Below are 15,139 nucleotides of genomic sequence, written 5' to 3'. Positions count from 1 at the left end.
AGGATGACATGGTATGGTATTGCCATACCATTGCCTTACTTCTGCGCTGCTGCTGGCAGGACATTGCCTTCAAAGCCGGGGGCCCAGCCAACAGCCACCCCTCTCTGGCTGCCCAGCTCTGAAGACAGCGCAGAAGTATGGGTGGCAGTACCGCAATCTCCCTAAAATAACCTTGTAACCCCCCCCAAGCTCCCTTTTGGGTCAGGACCCTCAATTTGAGAGACTCTGGTCTCCCCCATGAAATCTGTATAGCATAGGGTAAAAGCACACAAAAGACCAGATTTCGGGGGGGGGGGGGAGGACAGATTTCACAGTCCGTGACATGTTTTTCATGGCCAAGAATTTGGTAGGGCCCTATTGACGGGAGCAGAGAATCCTTTGTGGTGACTGAAGGTGATTGTTAAAGACAAACACTAGATAGATAAGATACCAGGCAGGGATGTATTAAATGAATTAAGATTCCATACACTAATCTAACAACCTGAGGAACAACAAATGACCTTCTGACTTAGACATTTCTTTTGGGTAGGAGAACAAAGCAAAGCTTCCCACAGTAATGATTGTTCTGGCAGTGGAGCCTCTGGCCAGAGAGATTCAGCAAGACCAAACTAGAAAAGCTATGGGACCAGATCCTGTGCAAATGTTCATAGCTCTATTGACTTCTAAGGAGCTAGGACAGTTTACACCAGCTGAGGCTCTGTCTTGTTCTGGCAATAAGGTAGAAATCAAGGCAAGCCTATATGTGGTTGATGTATTGTTGACATTGAGGGACCCAGAACACTCAATGCCAGAAATGTTAGAGCTGTTTTCAGAATCCAACAGATGGCATCAGCTTAGAATAAATATCCAGACATCTGAGGAGCGTGCCCTGGAAACTGTATGACTCGGGAAATAATAGTGATGTGGGGTAAAAGAGGTGAAAAAGTCAATGAGATACTTAGGGATTCGTTCAACACCCAGTTGGAATGATTTGGGTAGTAGGAATGGTGCATCACTGCTGTGGTCTTTGAAATTGGGTATGGATAGATGGAGAACACCCTCATTATCAGTATGGGGTGGAATTGACCTTTTTAAAATGTGTGCTTTGATTAAGTTACTTTTCAGTATGATGGCTATTCCACTACAATGCTTTAGAGAGGAGAGGAAAAATAGTTCTGACTTATCTGGCAATATTAATAAAATACTAGGGTATCAATTAGTAAATCCTATGAGTATATGCCTAAGTGCTTTGCTGAATCAGGGCCTGGAGGGGTTAGTGACTCAGATGTATATAACTCTTGTTCGCAGTAAGTATGTGGTGATCTGCAGAGTGGATTTTCAACATGAGTGAAAATACCTCTCCAGTAGTAATCTGTGGAGAGAACCCTGGAATAAAATTACATAAATCTCAGCTTGGCCAGTACCTGACTTGTCAGTAAGAGGGGCAAAGTTATTTAGAATCCACTTGTGAGACAGTCAGTATTAATTATGTGAAAAATTCAAGATACGATGGATTGTTGGGGGGGCCACTATCAAAATCGTCCGTCCCCCCCAGAAAAGTGTAGGGGGGCCATTGACTGCAGTCAAAATGCATGTGAGGTAGTGTCATAAATATAAAGGGAAGGGTAAACCCCTTTGAAATCCCTCCTGGTCAGGGGAAAACTCCTCTCACCTGTTAAGGGTTAAGAAGCTAAAGGTAACCTCGCTGGCACCTGACCAAAATGACCAATGAGGAGACAAGATACTTTCAAAAGCTGGGAGGAGGGAGAGAAACAAAGGGTCTTGGTCTGTCTATATGCTGCTTTGCTGGGGACAGAACAGAAATGGAGTCTTAGAACTTTTAGTAAGTAATCTAGCTAGGTATGCGTTAGATTATGATTTCTTTAAATGGCTGAGAAAAGAATTGTGCTGAATAGAATAACTATTTCTGTCTGTGTATCTTTTTTGTAACTTAAGGTTTTGCCTAGAGGGGTTCTCTATGTTTTGAATCTAATTACCCTGTAAGGTATCTACCATCCTGATTTTACAGAGGTGATTTCTTTACTTCCATTTACTTCTATTTCTATTAAAAGTCTTCTTGTAAGAAAACTGAATGCTTTTTCATTGTTCTCAGATCCAAGGGTTTGGGTCTGTAGTCACCTATGCAAATTGGTGAGGCTTTTTATCCAACATTTCCCAGGAAAAGGGGGGGTGCAAGTGTTGGGAGGATTGTTCATTGTTCTTAAGATCCAAGGGTCTGGGTCTGTAGTCACCTAAGCAAATTGGTGAGGCTTTTTACCAAACCTTGTCCAGGAAGTGGGGTGCAAGGTTTTGGGAAGTATTTTGGGGGGAAAGATGTTTCCAAACAGCTCTTCCCCAGTAACCAGTATTAGTTTGGTGGTGGTAGCGGCCAGTCCAAGGACAACGGGTGGAATATTTTGTACCTTGGGGAAGTTTTGACCTAAGCTGGTAAAGATAAGCTTAGGAGATTTTTCATGCAGGTCCCCACATCTGTACCCTAGAGTTCAGAGTGGAGGAGGAACCTTGACAGGTAGCTTATAAAGGTGGCTTCAAGCATTCTATTGCCTCCCCTGAGTGTGGTACTGCTTTGTGCATGGCCATAATCCTGCCCTAGCTTAGAGCCGCCTGAGGGCTATTCTAGATTAGGCGGTGCTCCAACAGCCACGGGGATCGATAATGCAGCCCACGATCAGTGTAGGGTAGAGTCATCTTAGCCGTTTCTCTATGTCAGGTCTATGCCACTGCCGAATCCAAGTTACACTAACATTGCTCTAACTTCTTCTTCCAAAATAATATTACTAAATTTTAAAGAACAGCCTGGCCATAAAGTCCTGGATGGTAACACAGGACGAGTATGTGTGTGAGAGCTGATACTATTTGCATATCATCAATACGTATGTATGGCACACCCGCTTTAATGCAGTTGAAAGATCAGAACTTGACCTCCACCAACATTTCCTAAATATTTCCTTTTATTGTCTGTTCATGATTTAAGCTATGGTCTACTGTAAACATTGCCATGGGTGTGGACCATGCCCCTGTACTGCAGCAGGGGAACACTTGCAGTGTACTGTACCAGTGTGACACTGTGTGCTATCAGCTGCTATCAGCCACTTTCATTAGTAATAGCTATGTTAGTGACCGTTCACACTGTAATCAGGCTGAAACATAGCTGTAACGATATCTGATCTGGGAATTTATTCTGAATCTTTCCTTTTCCATGATGGTTTTCATTTCCTGTAATTTAGAGCTGGAAGCATTTATGGAATATCACATGGTTTTAGTTTACACAGGAAATCAGCTGCAGTTGGAGGAAGATACTTAGATTTAAAAAAAAAAAGAAAAGAAAGAGATTGCGACATTTTGTTCTGATGCAGATTTTTACCTTTGTTGTTCTGAGCCTGTGTTCTGTAAAGTAATCTGTGATTATATAGGAACAAGCAGTTTATTTCTGACACATGATAATCACTTTATGTGAATAAAGAAATAAATGCCTTTTCTTTTGATGGTGAAGGGATAAACCAAGTGAAGGGAGGGAGGGGACATCACTGAGGTACAATGTAAAAACTCACATTCTGAAACAGATAAAATGTGATTGAAAGAGACCAAGGTGACACAATCAGATTAAAATGGGAAGAGACTTTGTACTTGTGTTGCATCAAACGGTTGTATTTTATCACTACATCTATATAATCAGTCCCATTGTACTCACCATCCTATGGGATGGGGACTGATTGTGTTTAGAATAATACCTTGCAAAGCTACTCCACCCAAAACCATTCAGTAAAATCTCTCCCTCTGTCCAAAGGAAAAACTGTTTTTTCAAGGGAGTCAGAAATACTAGGTTAGGGTTGGACTACAGGTGTTAAAGTTTCAAGTTAGAGGAAGAGTGGCTTCACATTGCCGTCCAGCTGATCATACCACCACTAGGAACGCGCCTCATCAATACATTAGCCATCTGAAAGTACCTAAAGAGCCACAGGTGCATTGTACAGGGAAATGTAGCAGGCCCGTGTTTCTTATAAGGTGGTATTTCATAACTCTATCTTGAAAAATCAAAGAAAAAGGAAAAAAAACCCTCAATAACTACAATGAAAACCCTCCTCTTGCCAAAGATAGCTCTGCGTTTTTAGCAAGTCTGCCAGCTGAAAATGCAAAGTGAGATGAAAGTCAACTAAAAAGGATGAAAAGATTGATTGCTTAAGTAAATAATGTCTAATATGCTATGGTAGAGACAGTGTCAAAGGTAAACTGGTGGGTTCAAAGTACTGCCTGCAAAAGCAGGGGAGCGCTAGGTGGCTTTTTTTTTTAAACGCAGAGGTACATTATGATTTTAAATGAATCCAGAACAGCTGAGGCATTTTGGACTAGAAGCCAACAATACCATGACCATCTTAATCATCCCTTTGTAAAATGAACAGCCATATGTGTGAAATCAGCCCATACATTTTATGGAACATCTTTTGTGTGCTGGACAAGCAGTTGGACTCTGGTTTATTTTCTCAGGACTTAAACTCCTGAAATATAAACCGTGTAACATTCCTCTCTACACAACTAGAATTTAGAGAGCGGAGAAAAAACTCAGACACAATTTGGCGTTGCCTCTCAGCTATTAGCGTGCTGACAAAGTCTGATACTACAAGAAAACAATGATTTCCTTACAAGTCGCTATGAACAGTCCTTGTTATGTTGGAGAAAACAGTTTAAACAAATGCAGCATGACTTATGGTCAGCGAGGGATCACGAGATATTTGTGTGTGCAATATCTCTTCATTAGACTTTTTGAAATGACTGATGTTAACAAAAATGAACCCTCTTCCTATTATTAAATAACATCTTGCCCCAGAGCGCTTGTGGTTTATTTCTTAGGAAATTTTTCTGTATTTACTTAATGTTGCCTCTTCATCGATTAACTGTTAGAGGCAGCGTGCTGCTATTTTGAGATTCCTCAGCTCTAGACAGGTCATCACTGAAGACACTGTACTCTTAGGCCATGAGCTGAAATCCCGTATACAAATGCTTAACTGTATACGCACAGATAATCCCATGGGACTACTCATATTCCTAAAGTTAAGCACGTGCATAAATTTTGCCAGGATTGTGGCCTTAGTATGCTGCACCCCGGTATGTACCATATAGTAACTACATCGTGTGTAAACATGAACTATGCATTGAACTATGGATACACTGTGAGAAAGGAAGCAACTGCTAAAGTGCAACCAACTGTTTGATACAACACAAGTACTACGAGTGATTACTTCCCATTGGAGTGGGGCCATGTGGGTTGGCAGAAATCACTTGTTTGTGCTTTTGTTTCATGGCCCCTTTCCAGTTTTTTCCACTTGACTCACCTTTATCTTACTTCATTTAAGTTCTTCAGCAAGGACCAAATTCTGAAGTCCTAACTCATGTTTCTTCCCAGTCCTCACTTAGGCAACTCTTACTGGGGGGCCGTATAAAGACATCACGGGCAGTTCTTTAACTCGTAGGCTGGAATCTCATTTACTGCATTTCCACTAGTTTGATGTCAGTGAGAAGTTGTGCCTGAGCAAGGACTAAGCAGGTACGTGGGAAAGGAATGTGAGTTTCTGCCCTTTCAGAGATGGGAAGTGTTTGGGTGAGAACAAACCTGCCTAGGACCTGATTTTGGGCCAGAGGTTCTGCCTTTTCCCTCTTCAGTATGTCTGGCCATCTGCTGGAATATTTTAAAATCCACTTCCAGGTGTGCTGGGCTCTGAGCTGCCCCACCCTCTACTGCCAGAGCAGGCAAGAGGAACAATGTGGCATGACAGCTAGAGGGCCCGCTCATGCCTCCTGCCCTGCAAGGGCTTCTTGACTCCCAGCCTCTGCTCCTCCAGCCTCATTGTGGAGCTGGGAGAAGAGGGATCAGACAGGCCCAGGTCTAGCCCCCCAGCAGGCATCTCCAAGCTCTCTGGTAGGAAGCAGCACTCAGAGAAAGAAGACAACCCATGCTGAGGCAGCTTTGAAGGGGAGCGGGACCAATGAAGAGGAGCCTGACCCAGCCCCAGTAAGGTACTGGAGAGAGGAACTCACCTGGGGATGCAATTGCATTGTGTTGGGGGAGAGAGGGACTGATGTTTGGATGGAGGGGAAAAGTTATTTGCAGATAAAGTTGATTTTTGTGGCGGAGGGAGGGAGAAACTGTGTGAGGGGGAATTGTTGGCAGGGAGATAGGAGGGAAGGGAGCATTGAGTGTTTTTTGGCAATGGGACGATGAATGATTTTGCTACGGGGATGGATGCAGCATTCGTGGATAGTAAAAGAACTGCATAGTGGGGGTGTTTTGCTTTTTGTGGGAGCCATTAACAGAGGTTCCAGCTAGGAATCTTTTCTAGCACAGGATTTGCTCTATCTCTAGCACAGGATGGTGGGGAGGAAATGTAACGGGGGGTGGGGGGGAGGGAGGGAGAAAGGGGAAGAGGCAAAAAATGAGTGAATTAGCAACTAGTATGCAAACTAGTACGCAAATGTTCTCAGGCTTTTTGATTGGACAATGTAGGTACTGCGATACTCTTCCCCCTGCCCCCATCCCCTCCATATCACACACCACCCACAGCAATATGGCAGCAGGCCACAACTCTTCTGTAGGGGCTTAAGGACATGTTTGGCAGTGCACATCAGTCCTCTGGTGTGGCTGTTGGGTGGAGGATGAAACCAGCAGGTGCTGATCCGGAGCCCCCATGGGGATGAGTACTATAAACTCCTGAAACTTCTGTCCTTGCCATAGACCCGCATCAGAAGACAATAAAATGCCATAGTGTTAAAGGGAGAGTCCTGGGTGTTGTATGTGAACGTTTTATGTGGCCTCTACACACTGACACCAAGGTCGTCATCGGGACTCAAGCCTGGGACCTTCGTCACCAAAACCACAAGCCTGTTTCATCTGAGCAAAAGGAAGACCTGCTAGTTCTGAGAAAGGAGCAGGTTGTTGTAGTTGGAGTGAGATGTGATCACATGCATTATGCATAGAATTAGGCTGAGGGTCAACTTTTTTTTAATCTTGATTTTCAGTTTTCCTCTGAACGGAGTAGAGCCCCTGGGGTCACACTGAAGGAAAGACTCATCATGGTTATGTTGCCATTTTTCGAACTACATTTAAAAGCAAAAAACAAAACAAAAAAAACCACCAAGACACCCAATAAACTCACAGAAACAAAGTCAAAACAGCCCCTCCCAATTGAATTAACTTGGGAGACTGATACATGACCTGTAAAAGGAATTCTGTACTAGAGCATATTTCTCTTGCCTTCTCCAAGTACTGTCATGCTGCCTTATCCTTAACCGTCTCTTTGCAAACAGTATATGCTGGAATGGTACAAATCTGTGCAGATGTATTTACCATCCTGAACTAGATTTTAAACAAATTGACATTTTAATATGCATTTATTCCAACTGCATTAAAAAAAAACCAGCTGGTATTATGCCAGAATGTGATATATAATGATGTTGTTTAGCGGCAACTGTCTCATTTGGTGGTGTTGACAGTAAAATAAATTAACATAATAAACATAATTTGCTCAAAAATAGCTAAGCAAAAACAGATGGTTAAAATATGTTGGCAGGACCTGTTAGCCCAGGTTTTCATGTATGTTTAGACATTAGTTCTGTTTACAACATATGTTACACGTTTACTTGATCCCTTCTAATATGCAAATACACTAATTTACCAATATAGAGAGGTTCTCTTAAAAAGGGAGGGATTACAGGGTTAACTTTAACAAAAATGTTTCTCTTGTTATTCTGTTTCAATAATAATTCTAGGATACATAAAAGAGAGGAAAGTAGCCATAGTACTCTAAGAAACAAATACGAAGGAAGGTGGAGCATAACAACATATTTGTGGACTGACACAATGGTTCTATTATTGGCCGCTAATACCTACGTGTGTAACTAAATGGTTTGTTGTTCACTTGCCTAACTACATTAGAATGTACTTTCCCTACTGGGTTGTACATCCTTTGCGTGAGATAATTCCCACTGTGTTGGTCTAAGCCCTGTGACAATTAACATTCACATACCTACTTCCTTGCCTTTTGTAGGTTATAAAATTAAAACCAGAGAGAAAAAAAGGGACTTTTCCTTTAAGGAAACCTAAAACTGAAAGGCTACAGTATGCAGTAAATTAGATTTAATTTCTGGTATTTTTATGTAACCATTTCCAAGCTTTGCGTGGACTAGGTGCAGGTGTGTGAACATTAAATGCTATGATTAGAAATTAGTGTTTTATATTGTCACCCAGTAACGGTGTGGGACTCACCCAGCAGCACCTCCTGCTAGTTGTCTGGGAATTAGCTCACCAGCCGTCAGAGCGCCCTCTGTTGGTCGCCGTCCCACTCGCCGCTTGCCCCCATGTCCCTCCCGGACCCCTTCCCTGTCAGGGTCCTGCCCCTGGCAGTAACCCAGTATCTGGGTCTCCCCACCCAGGGCAGTGCTTCTATATCCTGGGAAATTTCCCAAAAATCTGGAAATGTTTAACAGCATGTACCCTGCAGTTTCCCAAGGTGAAACATTTTACTCAAAAATTCCCAGATTTTGGAAAGTTTCCCAGGATATAGAAGCACTGGCTAGCACCAAAAATTTCCCAAATTGGTAAATTCCCAGAGTCTGGGAATTTTTCACCAGATTTGGGAATTTTTTAGCACTAGGTTGGGAAAAGTTGGCCTCACGCTATGGAAGTGGCGTTTGAGAGTTAGGTATGGAAGCGGCACTTTTCCCTTTCAGTTAGTCGTAGGTTCTGCAAATTCCAGTTTGAGCATATAATAGCCTCAAATAGTCTCCACCAATCCCCCCCCAAGTGTGCCTTTCTACTTCCATATCCCCATGCCCCACATAGCTCAGCCCTTTGTGGCCCTCCCAAAGATCTCTCTCTGCTTGCTGCCTCCAAATCTCACTGAATGTGTGACTGCCCAAAATGTCTCTCTCTCTCTGCCCTAATGTCCCCATTGCATTTGTAACGCTTTTCTTCTGACCCATAATTTTCCCTGTGTCACTCTGCCCCTCCATCGTCAGGTGTTTCTCTCTGCTTCAGATCCCCTCCAACGTGTCTCTGCTTCAGCCCCCAACATCCACCTACCCTTCCACACCCCATTAATTTGCGTCTCTGCTACATCTATACTCCTGCTCCCTGAATGTGCTAACCAGCTACTGGCAGTCTAGCAGCACAGGTGGTAACTGCGGGAAAAGTGCAGGAGCTGCAGCTGCCTGGAAAAATCACAGGAGGTAATGACTCTGGTCCCAACTGTACTAGTAGGAGCCCCCGTGAAAGCAAGCTGACCATGCAGCAGTAGCTGCTGAGATTTTCTGCAGTGGCCTTGGTGGGCCCCATGCTGTTTCAGGCTTCCAAGCAATGTGGGGTGAGTTGCAGAGATGGGATTTACACCCCAGTTTGGGCAATTATATTTTGCCTGCCTACCTCAGGCCCACACATCAGCTGCCTTCTGTACTCGTCACTTCCTGTGCTAAGCCATAGCGTAGCATTCCTATGCGTTGCTAAAAGCCACTCTGCGCTGATCGCTGTGGCTCCATTACAGTAGTGAGTCAGTACCCCTGGTATACCCAGTAATTGGAGACTCTTTACAACAGACGGCATTGGGCAGTGCACTGTTATTTGGCATTGTTAATCACAGTTAGCCATGTCAGAATGTATTTTATAGGAGAGTGACACTCTTTAATAGCAAGTAAAAAAAAAGTTTCAAACTGACTTTAAAATGTCAGCTGGCTTTTTTTGTGTGGATCTGCATCAAATCTGACAAAATATTATTTGTAAAACTTCTCTTTAATTGCTGTTTAATGGCTCCTAATATATTTCAAGAGGCAAGTCAGTTTTGACATTTATTGGGAGCCATTAGATAGCAATTTAATAGTGATTTTATGACAAATGTCTGACATCATTAAAAATGTGATGGTTGATAAATTATAATGTAATGCACTTTTGGGTGTCAGAGAATTAGGGTATTTTCAAATGTGACTGCTTTAGAAATTGTAAAGTAAAGGTTTTAACTTATTTTACCCCTTATGCATGCTGGCTTTCAGAATGAGGTATATGTGGGCATGTTCGGGAAAAAAGGAAGTATATGGGCTAAAATCCTATGACCAGGATAAAAGCAAACATTAAAGTCTGTGCAGACACTTGTGGTACTGAAATTGATCTGAGAGGAGATGAAAGCTGGAATAGCTTGCTCATCAAGACAAGTTATTGCTTGTTCTTTCCCATGCACAGCGCGGCAAACCTCAGCTTAGATTTCCCAACTGTGGGTTTCAGGCAGATTATAAATACGGGAGCTAATGGGACAGCTCTTTCTTAAACCCCATGTTCACATCAACATGTGTACCACGCATTGAGAGTAGGACCTTAAGTACATATTGGGTTCTGGGTGACTTTGGGAACATTGACAAGGTCTGCGGTTGTGGGAAAAGATGGTTTATTGCAAAAGGCCACCTGATGTAAGGTAGAACAATTTTTGTCAGGAATGCTATGCGCAGATAGATGGAAAAACAGCATGGGGATTTCTCACAGTCAAAGATGAGACAAAAGGAAATGGTGTCTAGAGAGCAAGGAAACCCAAGTAAGTCTCAGCAGCCTCCAGAGCGGCAAAGAAGCTGGATACAGCAGCTGGAAAAGAAACTTCTTGCTCTAATGACATCTGGGATTGAAGAGCAGAAGTGAGGCCAGATTTTCAGTTAATTTTGCATCTCTGAACTCTCCTGGGATCTCCCTCTCAGTTTTTATACAATCTGCCTTTGAGGGGGTTTTGTGTATGTGGGTAACTTTAGCTTGTAGTTCTTGAATATACTGCAGCTATCTATACTTACAAACTTCCTCCCCTCAGGCAACCAGCTGGCCTCTCTCCCACCAGCAATCACTGCTTCCCCCTGCCACTTCCTTGGATCCTCGCTGTTTACCATGAGTGTCTCCAGGTTGCCTCCTCCCCATTCCTACTGCCTCTTATCTGTTTCTCTCCCAATGGTCTTCAGTGAGAAGCAGCTTGTCCCCTACATATACAAAGGGCAGAGGTAAACCTTGCAATAAGCCCAAGAAGCATCCCATAAAGCTTAACATGGCAGCTAGGCAATTCTTAGGGGTTCCCTAGAAACCATGCACTGGGAATTATGGAGATAGATTTCCTCGCATGTGGGTAGAAGGAGTCCCCTGAAGGTTCTCTAGCTATCTGGCTGAACTTCATGGGGGTGCTGCATTCCACTGCTTTTTAGTGCAAAGCTAGCTGCAGCAGAAACATTTCAAGTCCCTTTCTGTTCCCTCAAAAGGCACTTGTGATTTACCTTGGTCAGATACAGGATGCACAGAGGCAGAGAGCATGAATTTATGAGCAATCACCCAAGAAGCAGCAGAAGGGGGAAAGGAACTACTGGGCCTCTCCTGTAATAAGGCAGTTTCCTGGCATGCTGGGAAAGATGGCAACTGGGGGGAATGGTTGGGGATTAAAGGAGAAGGGGATGTTGAAGGACTGAGTTAAGTGAACTTGAACTTATAAGCTAAGAGGACTTGTGAAGTGAACTGCAGAGTTCATGTCAGAAATACTATCATTCACTGGACCCTGCAGCGTTTGCACATCTATACAGCAAATTGCATTTACACAGTGACTGTCACCCCAAAGGCATCTCTGACAGCTCTGTAGCTAGCAAGAGAAAACCTCAATGATGAAGCAAACCAGGTTTTTTCTTTCATTTAAATTAGTTTTTGTGTGAAACTGGGGTCATGAATTAACCCAGCTTGGAAGCCTGGGGAGCCAAGGTCCTCTATTCACAAACTGGGTATAGCAGAGAAGGTAGCATTTCATGCTCCTCCACAGCACCCTGCCAGTGTGCTTGGACACTATTCGGAAGGTGCTTCAGTCTCCATGGTCCCTCAAGTCCTAGGCATCTCCACTGAGAGTACCAGCAGTGATGGGGTTCGTTCCCTATGACCTGGAGTAAGAGCACCGACACAGTCTGCTTAAACCCCCGAGTAGCCATCAGATTGTAACTATATTTCAGTTTCTGCTAAATTGAGTTGATCAGCATCATCCTTATCAATGTTCATATCCCTAGCTCTAATACTCAGCCATATAGCCCTCCACAAAGTAAGGTTTCTGAAATAAATTGCGTTGCTAGGTGGGGTGCAGATGTAGAGTGGAAGAAGACTTCCATACAGTGTCAAAACGTCCTTAAAGGAGATCTGAGCAGTTTAAAAAAAAAAAATCCTGGCGCTGCTTGTCTAAATAACCAAGAGGGCTATTGTGGCCATTTGAAACTTATTTTCCTTTGTGCCTGTCAAGTCTCTGACATGCCCACTTAGTTCTTGCTCTGCTTAGATACTGCATTATTCATTGTGCTGCTAAGGTGGGTCAGTGACCGGGGGTACGAAGGAATGGCCATGCAGGAACAAAAAATGAAAGGTAAAAAATAAAATATTACTCTGCTCTTTTTTTATTGCTGTTCACCTGGGGCTATCAGGGTGCTTTACAAAGCTGGGTATTATTAGTCCCATTTTACTGATGGGAAAACTAAGGGTTAAAAGGCTTGCCCGAGTGCACACAGAAAATCAGCAATAGAGCCAGGGATAGAACCCAGGTTTCCTGATGCCAAGTCCCTGTTTCTAACAAGCTGACTGTGACAGCTGCCTCATTAGAACACCCTATAATCTTGCTGTCTGTCATGTGTTATCCCTTGTTATTTAGTATATAATATCTTCAGCTAAGCCCCTCTTTTTCTCTCTTCAAGCCTGTTCATATGGAAGCTCCCTACAGGACTCTAATTATTTTGGTTGCCGTTCCCTGGATCTTTTCTGGTCCTTCTCTGCCTTTTTTGTTTGGATGTGGTGGGCAAAACGAAATGTACCATTCCTGGAGAGAAGACACATTATCGTGGATGAGAGGGAGCATCGTTTTGTGCTCAAAGCATAGCACTGGCATGTGGTACATCTGACTTCCATTTCATTTGAACTGTGGCCAGTTGCTTAGCTTCTTCTATGCTTCAGTTTCCACACCTGTAAGACAAGGCTAACAGTACTGACCTAGCCTCACACGGCTGCTGGGAGGCTTAATTCATTAATCCTTGTAAAGTACTTGCAAATATGGTACTTTGACTGAAGATGCAATAGGAAATGCAAACTAGAATTGATTAATTATACTCTAGCCCTATCATAATGGAAGTCTAATATCCCATTCACTATTCTGAACCCTGCTGAGTATGTTTACCCACAACAGTTAATGGTTTTTATAAGCAAAAAAAGTGTATTTTCATCATGCCAGGCGCCAGACTCCGTTCTCTAACAATGATCTGTAGAGACTGTGAAGCAGGATGGGGTGTATCTCTGCTGGGGCGAAGGAGGGACTGTGCTACAGCCATGAAGGTAAAATGATATTTGCTGCAGTGTTGCTAATCTGGTTTATCTGGGCAATAAGGACCTGATTCAGCCCTGATTTGGGCTTTGAGAGGGCTGCTAAACATCTTCTATGCCCACTCGTGTCAGTAAGGGTGGAGGGTGCTTAGCACCCCTCCGAGGGTACTCTGTTCAGCACCCTGCAGGACTGAACCCTAAGAACCGAACACTAAGATTCAGCTTTCAGAGTAACAGCCGTGTTAGTCTGTATTCGCAAAAAGAAAAGGAGTACTTGTGGCACCTTAGAGACTAACCAATTTATTTGAGCATAAGCTTTCGTGAGCTACAGCTCACTTCATCGGGTGCATACTGTGGAAAGTATAGAAGATCTTTTTATACACACAAACCATGAAAAAAATGGGTGTTTACCACTACAAAAGGTTTTCTCTCCCCCCACCCCACTCTCCTGCTGGTAATAGCTTATCTAAAGTGATCACTCTCCTTAAAATGTGTATGATAATCAAGGTGGGCCATTTCCAGCACAAATCCAGGGTTTAACAAGAACATCGCGGGGGGGAGGGGGAACAAGGGGAAATAGGTTACCTTGCATAATGACTTAGCCACTCCCAGTCTCTATTCAAGCCTAAGTTAATTGTATCCAATTTGCAAATGAATTCCAATTCAACAGTCTCTCGCTGGAGTCTGGTTTTGAAGCTTTTCTGTTGTAATATCTCAACTTTCATGTCTGTAATCGCGTGACCAGAGAGATTGAAGTGTTCTCCGACTGGTTTATGAATGTTATCATGAATAGGTCGGAATATGAACAAGAGGCTGCTTGGCAGCTCTCCAAAACCACTTTCTACAAGCCATTACCCTCTGATCCCACTGAGAGTTACCAAAAGAAACTACAGCATTTGTTCAAGAAATTCCCTGAAAAAGCACAAGATCAAATCCGTACAGACACACCCCTGGAACCCCAATCTGGGATATTCTATCTACTACCCAAGATCCATAAACCTGGAAACCCTGGGCGCCCCATCATATCAGGCATTGGCACCCTGACAGCAGGATTGTCTGGCTATGTAGACTCCCTCCTCAGGCCCTACACTACCAGCACTCCCAGCTACCTTCAAGACACACTGACTTCCTGAGGAAACTACAATCCATCGGTGATCTTCCTGATAACACCATCCTGGCCACTATGGATGTAGAAGCCCTCTACACCAACATTCCACACAAAGATGGACTACAAGCCGTCAGGAACACTATTCCCGATAATGTCACAGCTAACCTGGTGGCTGAACTTTGTGACTTTGTCCTCACCCATAACTATTTTACATTTGGGGACAATGTATACCTTCAAATCAGCGGCACTGCTATGGGTACCCGCATGGCCCCACAGTATGCCAACATTTTTATGGCTGACTTAGAACAATGCTTCCTCAGCTCTCGTCTCCTAATGCCCCTTCTCTACTTGCGCTACATTGATGACATCTTCATCATCTAGACCCATGGAAAAGAAGCCCTTGAGGAATTCCACCATGATTTCAACAATTTCCATCCCACCACCAACCTCAGCCTGGTCCAGTCCACACAAGAGATCCACTTCCTGGACACTACAGTGCTAATAAATGATGGTCACATAAACACCACCCTATACCGGAAACCTACTGACCGCTATTCCTACCTGCATGCCTCCAGCTTTCACCCTGACCACACCACACGATCCATCGTCTACAGCCAAGCTCTGCGATACAACCGCATTTGCTCCAACCCCTCAGACAGAGACAAACACCTACAAGATCTCTGTCAAGCTTT

This window comes from Eretmochelys imbricata, chromosome 2 (assembly GCF_965152235.1).
Source record: "Eretmochelys imbricata isolate rEreImb1 chromosome 2, rEreImb1.hap1, whole genome shotgun sequence".
NCBI lineage: Eukaryota > Metazoa > Chordata > Testudines > Cheloniidae > Eretmochelys > Eretmochelys imbricata.
The sequence above is the reverse complement of the archived record's forward strand: the minus strand, read 5'-3'. Positions refer to the sequence as shown.